This window comes from Callithrix jacchus, chromosome 20, assembly GCF_049354715.1.
Source record: "Callithrix jacchus isolate 240 chromosome 20, calJac240_pri, whole genome shotgun sequence".
NCBI classification, from domain to species: domain Eukaryota; kingdom Metazoa; phylum Chordata; class Mammalia; order Primates; family Cebidae; genus Callithrix; species Callithrix jacchus.
In genome coordinates, this window is record NC_133521.1 from 42,387,984 (window position 1) to 42,401,024 (window position 13,041).

At 45.4% G+C, this 13,041-nt stretch overlaps 1 protein-coding gene and 1 pseudogene across 5 annotated transcripts in view; one reads left to right on the plus strand and one right to left on the minus strand.

Moving 5' to 3' along the window:
* USP10 (ubiquitin specific peptidase 10) overlaps positions 1 to 13,041 on the plus strand; it is an 84,773-nt gene that overhangs the window by 19,620 nt on the left and 52,112 nt on the right. The gene's annotated exons all lie outside the window — the stretch shown is intronic.
* Positions 1,477 to 5,861, minus strand: LOC118149757 (protein C19orf12 pseudogene; annotated as a pseudogene). Its single transcript, XR_013530239.1, has one exon. The product of XR_013530239.1 is annotated as a protein C19orf12 pseudogene (transcript).

The following is a 13,041-nucleotide window of genomic DNA, read 5'->3' on the forward strand; positions in this document are numbered from 1 at the left end:
GAGAGAGACTTGAAGATCAGTGGTCCTACGGAGTCGTAGATGCTTCAGAGACTTGACTGTTGAGAAGGGAGAATCTTGGATTGGAAGGTTATTTTTGAGAAGGTGGCATGTTGGTAGTGAAAGTTGGATTCCAGTGAATTAAAAGAGCAAATGAGAGATGAGGTTAATTACAAAAGAAATTTGAGCAGGGTTGTGCTCTGTGACCCAAGATAGAGTACAGTGGTGTAATCATGGCTCACTGTAGCCTCGAAGTTATGGGCTCAAGGGATCTTCCCACCTCAGTTCCCTGAGGATCTGGGACTGCAGGTGCGGGCCACCGTGCTTGGCAGGAGTTTAATTTTTCTGGCATGTTTCTTGTAGTTGCATTAGAGTTTTTCTTCCGGCCAGTGCAGTGGCCCACACCTCTGATCCCAGCACTTTGAAAGGCCGAGACAGGTGGATCACCTGAGAGCAGGAGTTTGAGACTAGCCTGGCCAAAATGGTGAAACCCTGTCTCTACTAAAAAGACAGAAATTAGCTGGGCATGGTGGCACGCACCTGTAATACCAGCTACTCGGGAGGCTGAGGCAGGAGAATTGCTTGCACCTGGGAGGCAGAGGGTACAGTGAACTGAGGTTGCACCACTGTACTCCAGTCTGGGCAACAGAGTGAGACTCTGTCTCGCCGCCCCCCCCCCCCACTTTTTTCCTTCTGATTGACATTTAGGTGTTGCTGTTGTTGTTTTTGAGAGGGAGTCTTGCTCTCTTGCCCAGGCTGGAATACAGTCTTGTGATCTCTGTTCACTGCAACTTCTTCCTCCCAAGTTCAAGCTATTTTTCTGCCTCAACCTCCTGAATACCTGGGATTACAGATGCCCACCACCATGCCCAGCTAATTTTGTATTTTAGTAGAGATGGATTTTCACTGTGTATGTCAAGCTGGTCTGGACCTCCTGACCTCAAAAGATCCACCCACTTTGGCCTCCCAAAGTGCTGGGATTACAGGTGGGAGCCACCATGCCTGGCCAGGTTCGTTGTGTGTTTTTTTGGCTTTGTTAAGTTGTTAATAATTAGTAAGCCCTTAAAAGCACACAGAGTTCCCATTTTAAAGACATGCGTTCTGGATGTTGTTCATCAGCTTTATAAAGCGAATAATGATCTCAAATTATTTTATAATTTCTTTTCTAATTGGGGAGCATAAGTGAATCGAGACGTAGCTCTGCCCATCCTCCTGTTTTCTGCTTAGTTTCTCCCACCTTCTCAGTTGCCTGTAGTCATAGAGCTTTTTCTTGGATCACAGGAATTCTCCTACACAGTGATTCTAAACTCTGACTGTAAGTCAGAATCACACAGGAAGTGTTTGAAATGCTGCGTGAGGCCTGGACTGCCCCCTAGAGCACTGAAGTCAGAATTGCTGCAGCTGTGGCCTGAGTATGCTCTGATTCGGAGTGTGGCCAGGTTCGAGGACTGTTGTCTCAGGCGTTTGTCCAGCATGGATTAGCCTGCTCCTCTGCTAGCTGAGTACCGCAGGGGGTTGTTCATCTGCTTCTATGTGGAAAATAGAGCACAGGGAGCTGACGGGGCAAAAAAATCTCTTCCAGGATATGCAGGTCCCATAAAGGGGACTCTGAAGTCTGGAGTTAACAGTTTTTTAGTCAAAGATTTCAGACCGTATCCGTGAACCTAAATATATAATTAAAGAGTGGAGTGCACACTGTTGGGCTTTCTGCTGGTAAAGCGGGCTGTACTTGCATAACGTCTGTCTTGGGAGGACGTGCTTCAGCAGGTCACTAGGTGAAGGTTAAACCTACACATACCATCCTGCATAATTTAAATCATCTCTAGATTACTTATAATACCAAATACACTTTAAATGCTATGTCAGTATGCTATACCATATTGTTTAGAGAATAAGGGCAAAAAAAAAAAAAGGTCTGTGTGTGTTCAGTACAGATGCATTTTTTTTCCCAAATATTTTCTATCCAAGGCTGGTTGGATCCAAATGTGGAACCCACAGTTATAGAGCGCTGACTGTACTGGGGAAATCTTTAGGGTGGAAACATTTCTTAGAGATGGTTTCTATCACTAGAAGGGGAGCAGTGGACTACTCCTTAGCTGTCATACCTCTTTTTGCATTCTTTTGTTTTCAGCAAATAGTAACTTTGCAGCTTTTTACTTCTTCAGCCAAACCGTCTACGTAGCCTTGGTTTCCTTTCACAACAGAGGCAGCCATTAAGCGGGAAGTTCTGTGCTTCATCTTTTTTTTTTTTTTTTTTTACTTTTTAGAAAAACATTTATTGTGATCAGTCACACTCAGGTTGTAGTTCTGAAAGCAAAGTGAAAACATACAGTCCAGCTGTGCCTCAGTATCCATGGGGGATGGGTTCCAGGACGGCACCCCCACCCCTCAGACATCAAAATCTGAGGATGCTCAAGTCCCTGATAGGCAGGGGCAGAGTGTTTGTATTTAACCTACACATACCATCCTGCATAATTTAAATCATCTCTAGATTACTTATAATACCAAATACACTTTAAATGCTATGTCAGTATGCTATACCATATTGTTTAGAGAATAAGGGCAAAAAAAAAAAAAAGGTCTGTGTGTGTTCAGTACAGATGCATTTTTTTTCCCAAATATTTTCTATCCAAGGCTGGTTGGATCCAAATGTGGAACCCACAGTTATAGAGCGCTGACTGTACTGGGGAAATCTTTAGGGTGGAAACATTTCTTAGAGATGGTTTCTATCACACCCTTGAGCAAGAGCAACACTGGCATACCTCTCTCTATGCTTTGCAGAATCTGTATCTTTTCAGAAATGGAAGGTTTGTAGGAGCCCTGCATCAGGCAAGTCTATTGGCACCATTTTTCCAACAGCATGTGCTCCCTTTGTGTCTCTGTGTCAGCATTTTAAACAATACATATTTTAAAATTAAGGTTTGTACTTTTTTTTAGACATACTGCTGCTGCACCTTATCTCTGAGGTATGCCTGTACATTTTACTAAGAATATTTCATTTGAGAACTAAACCTCAAGAACTGCCATGACTTTTCAGATGGGAAGAGCGAGGCCCTGGGAGGGTGTGCAGCTAGTCAGGGCCAGGATCAAGTCCACTTGGTGCTTGAGGATTCACTCAGCAGGCCATCTGTCCCCTCCATGGGATGGTTTGGCGGTCCCTGGGTAGGGGAGGGCTGCATAGGAGGTTAAATGTGATTCCAGCATGGGCCGCTCCAAGGCTCTGAGACCCCAAGGCCCGCAGAGGGGTGGCCTCCAGTCCTGCAGCTGGTGTTTGGAAGAAGAGTCATCTCCTAAGATGAGAAGACCCCTGGGGGAGGCTGAGGCATGGTCAGACCATTGGCTGAGCATGATCATTTCTCCAGACCCGTGCGGGTGAGAGGATTCAGTAGATGCCACTGAAACCTGCGCCAGGCAGGCCTTTGCTCTTCACTGAGGGGCCAGTCAGAGGGCTGTGAAGGCACGTCAGTGCACATGCCGCTGGCACATGCTTCTTCGTAAGTAATATCTGGAACATGACACTGCACAGAGGTCGCCTCTCCAGCAGGACATTGCTAGTAGGACACTCATGATGTGGAGGTTCCTCAGGGGCATCCACTGGGCTTCTCCCGACTCCCAAGCCACCTATTCAGAGTCACAGAGTCATCTAAAGGAGTCTCCCACCTCCCCGGAGGTGTGGCCTACAGGTCATACTGGATCTCGGCCCGCAGCTCCTCAATGACTTAGTTCACCAGCGTGGCTGCAGGGCCTCGCTGCCCATGACCAGCATGGTCAGCTGCACGGCGTCTGTCCACTTCAGGTGCCTGATAATGGCTGTGGCTTCATTAAAGAGCCTCTGCTGCTCGGCAGGGGGCAGCTCCATTATGATCTGAGGAATTGGCTTAAACTGTCCACTTGTCACCCAGGCACCTAACAGCCCCCTGACAGCCTCCCCAATGGCAAGTCCCGGTGGACCACCCACCAAACCCCCGATGAAGGCCACGGCGCCTGTGACCAGGGCACCCTGCCCGGAGTGCTTGACCGCCACCTTCATCTTCCTCTCCCTGGAAAGGGAGGACAGCAGCTTCATGATGTCCTCCACCATGATGGTCATCGTTTCGGGCCTTTACCTGGGGGAGCGAAGGCCTGCTGCACAAGCTCAGCAGTCAGAGGCGGCTACAGCCCACACGGAGATGGAGACGCGCCCGCGACACGGGCCCTACTGTCTTGCCACTTCTTGCCTGGCTCCCTGGCCCTGATCCCAGCCCCGGTCCCAGCCCCAGCCCCGGCCCCAGCCCCAGCCCCGGCCCAGCGGAGGGTCGCGCAGGCCTCGGTGGCAGTCCCGGCGCTCTTACTTAATCTTAAAGCTGGAAGGAGAGGAGTATATTTACCAGCTAATCTAAGTACTTCTAGATTTTCTAGGAAATTTTAATGGACTGTTGACAGTTGCCAGCAAATCAGAGGAAAATCATTTCCGTAGTCAGGAGTCTGTTTTCATGGATGTCCTTTAACTTGAAGCTCTGCTGTAGCGATATGCTTTCCTTCCTGGCGGGTGGCCTTCAGTAGCTGGGCTTCTGTTGGTCTGGTTCCAGCATATGTTATTAAGTGAAAAATCCAGTGGAACAGATGGCACGTACACATTTCTGCCCATGTGGCACTCTGTTTAATGAAACACTCTAGTTTTGCTTCATTGTTTTTGGCAGCAATTGTTTTGTGCGGAGTTTGAATACGTGGTATGAGAAGCTCAGCAGTAATAAAGGTTGAGCCAGGCAAGAATAATCCGAAGTGATTGAGTGATGATGGGACAGAGGCTGAAAGAGTGGAGCACTGTTCCACTGAAAACAGATGCAGAAGAGAAAGACGATACAGGTTTTAAGGTGTGTGGAGCACCGGCAGGTCTTTGGACCAAGGAACATGAAACTCAAAATCCCAGCGTGTGGACGCTGACAGAGTGTGCTGAGGAGTTCTTCTTCCGTCAGTGAAAGGTGAAAACTGGCCCTTGGTCTTCAGGAACTCTGATGATGGTACAGCTTCAAATGCCTTACATAGATTGTGCATCACAATTTTTAAAAAGTCAGTCTTACTGAGGTAGAATTTAATACAGTAAATGTGCCCATTTGAAGTTTGCAGTTTGAGGTTTTTTGTTTTTGTTTTTGAGACAAGGTGTTGCTCTGTCTCCCAGGCAGTGGTGTGATCCCAGCTCACTGTAGTCTCGACCTCCCGAGCTCAAGCCATCATCCTGCCTCAGCCCTCCCAAGTAGCTGGGACTACAGGCATGTGCCACCAAGCCCAGCTATTTTTTTTTGTAAGAGACAGAGTCTTGCTCTGTCTCCGAGGCTGGAGTACAGTCATGGCTCAAGCAATTCTGCCTCAGCTCCTGAGTAGCTGGGACTAAAGGTACATGCTACCATGCCTGGCTAGTTTTTTGTGTTTTAGTAGAGATGGAGTTTCACTGTGTTGCCCAGGCTGGTCTTGAACTCCTGAGCTCAGGCAATCCACATGCCTTGACCTCCCAAAGTGCTAAAAGCTCAGCTATTTTTATAAAATTTTTGTAGAGATGAGGTTTTACTGTGTTGTTCAGGATGGTCTTGAACTTGTCTCAAGTGATCCTCTGACCTTGGCCTCCCAGAGTGGTGGAATTACAGGTGTGAGTCATCATGCCCATCTCAGTTTGAGTTTTGACAGATGTATACACCAAAGTAGTAACTACTACCACAGTCAAGATACAGAGCATTTCCATTGCCTGGAGAGTTTCCTCTGCCCTTTGCCATGAGTCCCCACCGTATCAGGCAGGCAGCGGTCTGCTTCTGTCACTATAGGCCAAGGAAGTTTGCCTTTTCTAGAATTACATTGATGCAGAATTATACAGACTGTACTCTTTTGTTTCGAAACAGAGTCTCACTCTGTCACCCAGGCTGGAGTGCAGTGGCACGATCTCAGCTCACTGCCACCTCTGCCTTCCAGGTTCAAGTGATTCTCCTGCCTCAGCCTCCTGAGTAGCTGGGACTATAGGTGTGCACCACCACGCCTGGCTAGTTTTTGTATTATTAGTAGAGATGGGGTTTCACCATGCTTGCCAGGCCGGTCTTGAACTCCTGACCTTGTGATCCACCTGCCTTGGCCTCCCAAAATGCTAGGCTTGCAGGCATGAGCCACTGTGCTTAGCTTTGTTTGGTTTCTTTCACACAGCCTAACTTTTTTGAGATTCAGCCGTGTTGAGTGTTGAGTTCCAGCCTTTTCAGTACTGGGTAGTATTCCTTTATGGATGTCCCACCATTTGCTTGTCTCCACGGTTATTGTAAATGAATCTGCTGTTCACAGTCACATACAAGTGTCTGTGTGGACATAGGTTTTCATTTCTTGTGGGTAAACTGTGGTAAGCCTGTATTCTATTTTATAAGAAACTGCAAGGCTTTTTCACAGCGGCCATGCCATTTTATATCTGCACCAGCAGTTGTAAGAATTCTGCTTCTCTGTCCTCACCAGCATTTGGTATTGTCAGTCTTCCTTTTTTGAGACAGAGTCTCACTCTGTGGCCCAGGCTGGAGCCGTGGTGTGATCTTGGCTCACTGCACCCTTCTCCTCCCAGGTTCAAGCAGCTCTCTTGCCTCTGCCTCTCAAGTAGCTGGGATTACAGGCAGACGTCACCATGCCTGGCTAATTCTTTATTTTTAGTAGAGATGGAGTTTCACCATGTTGGCCAGTCTCAAACTCTTGACCTCAAGTGATTTGTCTGCCACAGCCTCCCAAAGTGCCAGCGTTACAGGCCTGAGCCACCGTGCCCGGCCCAGTCTTTAATTTTATTGCATGTCAATTTAAAAGGAGATAATTTTTTGTCCCCAGGAACATGACTTCCTGCCACTCATAGCAAAGTGAAACTGAGTACAAGTGGGTGGTTCTTAGTAAAATCTGTCTAGAATCCAGAAAGACAGTTGGCAGAAAGGAGAGTCTAAGGAACGAGCCGACGAGAGCCCGCTTCGCACTAGACACGGGGCAAGGGTGGTGGGCGTGGGGATTAAAGTGGATTTCACGCCGGGCGCAGTGGCTCACACCTATAATCTCAGCACTTTGGGAGGTCGAGGCGGGTGGATCACGAGATCAAGAGATCGATACCATCCTGGTCAACATGGTGAAACACCGTCTCTACTAAAAATACAAAAATTAGCTGGGCATGGTGGCGCGTGCCTGTAGTCCCAGCTGCTCGGGAGGCTGAGGCAGGAGAATTGCCTGAACCCAGGAGGCGGAGGTTGCAGTGAGCCGAGATCGCGCCATTGCACTCCAGCCTGGGTAACAAGAGCGAAACTCCGTCTCAAAAAAAAAAAAGGATTTTAAAAGGAATGACCTGCCCCAATACCTTCTCATCATTTCCATGTTTTTTTTTTTTTTGGCTCCTTTTCTCCACTTATAAAGTTAAGATTTTGAAAAGTGGTTTCTCTTTAGCTTCGGAAATGGGATCACATGTAATTGTTAATGATTTTTCTCTAGGTCAAAATTAGATATTCCTTTAAAGTTTTCTGTAAAACTTAATTTAGTTATCATGGTTGCATTTAAGTGTTATATTTTTAAAATAAGTGTTATTTCTTGATTATATTTATTTAAAGGTTATATTTGAAAGTGAAAAATGTAGTCCTGGCCGGAACATCTCTGGTGGTGATAAAAACATGAGCATAAACATGATTCGGAGTGGTCAGGTTAAGACTTTGTCAGCCCACTGACGTCTGCGAAGTCGCAGTGATTGCTGTGGGATATGGAGAAGTTACTCTTTGTCCTTAGAACTTTTTATTTGTGTCAGTGTTTTCATTTTCCTCTTCCTGAATTCATTTGTTCAACAAAGGTATTTTGAGCACCTACTGTATGCCAAGTGTACCGCATTAACTCCTGGCGTTGCCAAGATGTATCTAGCTCGATTCTTGTACTGCAAAGACACAGCTTTACGGAGGTATAGTGCGTGTGCCCTGAATTTCACCCACGTAAAGTGCATGTGCCCATGAATTTGAACAGGTGTATGCATTTGTGTAGTCACCTCCGCAATCAAGGTACCAGTTCTGTCATTCCCCAGAGTTTTCTTTGCACCCCCTTGCGGCCTCTTCTCTTGTTCATCCTTGGCCCCAGCAAAGATGGAACTGCTTCTGTCACAGTTTCCTTTGCTTTTTTATTGGTTTCTTCTTCAGTTTCTTTCTTTCTTTTTTTTTTTTTTTTCTGAGACAGAGTTTCGCTCTTGTTGCCCAGACTGGAGTGCAATGGCACGATCACAGCTCACCACAACCTCTGCCCCCTGAGTTCAAGCCTCAGCCTCCTGAGTAGTTGGGATTACAGGCATGTGCCACCACGCCCGGCTCATTTTCTATTTTTAGTAGAGACGGGTTTCTCCATGTTGGTCGGGCTGGTCTCGAACCCCTGACTTCAGGTGATCCGCCTGCCTTGGCCTCCCAAAGTGCTGTGATTACAGGCATGAGCCACTGTGCCCAGCCCATTTCTTTTTTTCTTAAGGTCAGCACCAAGGTGATTGTAATGAATATGAAAGTAGGTGGCATCTTGAACTATGGCTGTCCCAGATGAAATTCATCCCAGATAAAGTTTACTGAATTTACTCCCTCATTTATCTGCTGTGTTTCATACAGTAACAATTTTAGATAGCAAGTCATTCAGTACTGAGGGCTGTCTATATTATCTTGCTATTTAGTACTAGTTAAGAGCAAAGCCAGTTAAAATTTGACGGGCATTTTGTAATATGGTTCTAATATAAACACGAGACTGGAAAGTTGGTAAAAGTGGGTTTCTGCAAAGTGAATCATGATTTCTAATTTGGAAATTCAATATATGGAAGGAAATTTCAGCTCAGAGTCTCCATGAAAGCACTTAATATACAAGCCAACCGTTGAAAACCATGCTTGGAAAGGTAACGTGATTCCTTTTTGATAGCACATTAGTCGTAGAAATAAAATGCACAGACAGGCAGGGAGGTCGACACTGAGCTGAAGTATTTGACATTTGAGTGTCAAGGAGAGATGCGGTGAGAGTGGCTTTGTGATCCAGCTCGTTTACTCTGTTCCCTTCCCAGGACCTCTCTGACCCAAGGAAGGAAAGCAGAATTTTGCTACAGCCCAGTTAGTGGGGAACGAAACTTCCTCTTCCTTTGTCTGCCGTTTGTGCACACGCAGTGCAGCTTGCACTGTAATAAAACTGTAAATGTCACCGTGCCCTGACCTGTGTGTGTGTGTTGTCTTCAAAGTTTTAATCTCATAGTCTTGCGTAGTTGAGTGTGGATAGTTGGTGCTCAGTGCGTATTGTTAGATCAGTGAAATTCCTGCTGTGCATTCACTGTTTGACGACAGTGTCATTTCCAGATGTCCTCAGAACCACCCACACCCCTCCTAAAGTTGGAGCACACAGTGACTTTTCAGTAGGTGTTGGCTGACACCCGTGGCTTACTGGGTTTTGATCCATAAAGTCTAGTAAAGAAATTAAACTTTTTCTTTTGATATAACTGCTGACCTTTTTTAAAAAAAAAAAACAACAAACTATTTTATTGAGATGTAATTCACATGTTGTGGAATTTGTGTATCTAAATAAATATGCATGTCATTGGTTTTTAGTATGTTCAGAGAGCTGTGCAACTAACACCATGGTCAGTTTTAGAACGTTTCATCCCCCAAAGAAAGCTCATGTTCCTTAGGAGACCCCTGCTCCCCCTGCCCCTGCTCCCCGATTCCCTGCTCCTCCTAGCCCTTGGCAACCATGATCCTTCTGTGTCTGGTGGTGATTTGCCTATTCTGGGCATTTCATGTGAATGGAATAAACAATTTTTGGCTTTATGACTGGCTTTAACTTTGTGGAATGTTTTCAAAGTCATCCTGTTGTAGCATGCATTCGTGTGATGACATTTTCTTTTTTCTTTTTCTTTTTCTTTTTTTTTTTTAAATGGAGTTTCACTCTTGGTGCCCAGGCTGGAGTGCAGTGACGCGATCTCTGCTCACTGCAACCTCCATTTCCTGGGTTCAAGCACTTCTGCCTCAGCCTCCTGAGTAGCTGGGATTACAGGTGCCTGCCACCATGCCCAGCGAATTTTTTTTTTTTTTTTTGTATTTTTAGTAGAGATGGGATTTCACCATTCTGTACTCTTAACTTCTGACTTCAGGTGATCCACCCACCTTGGCCTCCCAAAGTGCTGGATTACACGTGTGAGCTACCATGCCCGGCCTGTCTGATGACATTTTCAACCCATGTTTTAAAATTTTTTTTAGATCCAAGAGATCCTTTTGGAGATGGAAGAATTTTAGAGGTTGTCTGGTCCAGTATACCTTCATTTTATAGATGACATTAGGGCTTTAATAACTTGAAACAGTCTATTGCTCTTTTCACGTTTCCCCAAATTCAGCTTATTTGGATCAGGACTTTACCCTTCTCAGATTCTTGTGTATTTGGCTGTGACCTGGTTATTATGCCCTTTGCCCCTGTGAGGCTTGGTTGTACATCTTTGAATGGGAGATTGTTCTCAGAGCCTGGTGATGCCTCGGAAACTGCACAGTAGAAATGCAGCAGCAGCGTATTTACGTTTTTACCTCAGGGCTGATCTCCTATTTCCATCAGTCCTTTTGAAGGCAGAGAAAGTTAATTTGGGGCAACCTACATAGTTACTCAAGTTTGCATAAATGAAACTTTCAGAATGCTGTGCTGCAGCGCCCCCTAGTGCCATATGATTGTGATAGTCCCCAGTTTCCCCTGACGCTGAAAGTGGTGTTTCCTGCATTTCCGTAGTAGAGCTAAGTGAACCGTAAACATCTTTCCTTCTTCTCACCTTCCTTGGGCTGAGACGGAGGATTATATCTTTATTTCTGAGGGCAAGGTCTTTGTTTTTCCCCACTTCGCCCAACCTTTTGCCCAGAGTTTCCAAACTCAGACCCTTTGAGGGCCGTGGTGGCCTCCATGCCCCTCCAGAAGGTAAACTGAGCCAGCTACGACAACAGGCTGTGCTTCAGGAAGGACAGTGTCTTTTGTTAACATCCCTGCTTTTTCGTGGGCTTGTCCCCCTTTACTTGAAGTGTTTCTTGTATTTTTTTTTTCCACATCCCCTTGAGAAAGGATCAGAAAGTAAAGTTGTGAGCACTGAGAGTTTTGAAAGCCTGGGATGAGGACGGGGTCGGATATGAGGGGAAGTGGTGGAGGGGAAGAGCCGCTCTGGCTCACAGTCTGACTTCCCCTGAAAAGGGGGTATTACATGCCTAAAGCCCTTGTAGCCCGCTTCCCCCAATCCAGGCATTTCTGCACCATCCCTGCCCCCTGGCATTTCTTACGAGCCTCAGGACAAAGAAAAGGAGCAGTTGATCCTGCTTTCTGGTTCCTCCTTTTGATCCCAGTGTTCTGACTCTAGAGGAGGTTGCTCAAAACCTTAGGGGGCTTCCCAGTGTTTCCTTACGGTAGTTGGTGGAGCTTTGGGAAGGGCAGAGTCATCTGCAGCAGTGTCACAGTTTCTGTAGCATGCCATAGCCGATGGGACCTCCAGGTCCCTGCTTTTATTTCAGTTTAATGACAGCCACCAATATGTCCTCGGCTCTGCACTTCCTTTGACATTACAAAAGAGAATGAAGTTACCCTGCCTTTTCAGTCTCCCACGTGAACTTAATTGTCCTTTGTTTTATCTTGCTCTGTTACAGGCAAAACTAATTGATGCAGTCAGTGGACTTCCCTTTGCCACTAGATTGTAAGTCCTGTGAAGTCGGATGCAGAGTTACTTTCATCTCCTTTTACCCAAACACCTACAGTTGCCCCCTCACCATGTTACAGCCTTTGAAATAAGTTAATCTTCCAAAGAAGGGAAAATATTAAACACTCACATAAGGAGAGGGTAAGGGTTTTCCTCAGAACCTCTCAATTTTCAGTGTTGGCTTTTAAAAAAAAAAATCTCTTTATTTGGAAATAGCTTCAAACTTTAAAAGTTGTGGAAAGAACAGTTCAAAGAGCCCCCAGATACTCCTTTACTCAGATCGACCTGTTGTTAAGAATGAACCCATTTGCTTAATCATTTGTTTGTACTTGAGTTCTGTCTCCACACATACACACTCTTACTGAACACAAACTCACAGACACGCAGACGTGGGCTCACACGTGCAAATATACAGACATACAGTTTTTTCTGAACCCTTTGAGATTTGAGGGAAGATTACATACACCTTGGCCCCTCACTTCTCAAATTCTTGAATGCATATTTCCTGAGAATAGGCATATTCTCTTAAATAACCACGGTAAAACATCACTTTCATAAATTTACACAGCTGCAGTAGTTTTTTCTAACTGTCCGTATTGTTATTTTGGGAGTTGACCATGTAATGTCCTTTGTCGACTTTTCCCCTCCAGCACAGGATCCAGTCGAGGGTGAGGACATTGCATTCAGTTGTCAGGTCTCTAGCATTTTGTCGTCTGAATGTTTCCCACAGCCTTTCAGGATGTTGACCTCTTTGAAAAGCAGTTTCTCCTCCCCGATTTTGGTGACATTCCTCATTTTACCAAACACCTAAAATAACTTTTGATTGGAAATCAGGAAGGCTTTTGCTGAAGGACATGGTGAAACCAGAACATTTTAGTAGCAGTTGGCTGTCCTGAATTTCTGAACTTTTTGACGTCCCAAACATGCCTTCAAAATTTAGTCAGGTATCATTTTAGTTAAATAATTGTCACTCACTGCTGTTTGCTATTGAATAAATATTTGGTCTTTTTTCCTTTTGTAGTTTTATCAAAATTATAATTTATGCCTACCCACCCAAGTAGCTGGGATTACAGATACCTGTCACCATGCCTGGCTAATTTTTTTATTTTTAGTAGAGGGGAGATTTCATTTTGGTTAGGCTGGTCTCGAACTCCTGACGTCAAGTGATTGCTCACCTTGGCTTCCCGAAGTGCTGAGATTACAAGTGTGAGCCACTGTGCCTGGCCAAGCAGCCTTTTATCTTTTTGGAATAGTGTTGATAATAAATGGTTCTTCATTGTACTACTTTGAATGATGCATATGATATTGTTAAGTACAAAACTGATGTCTTAACGTTCATGTTTGTATGGATTATTATATCATTG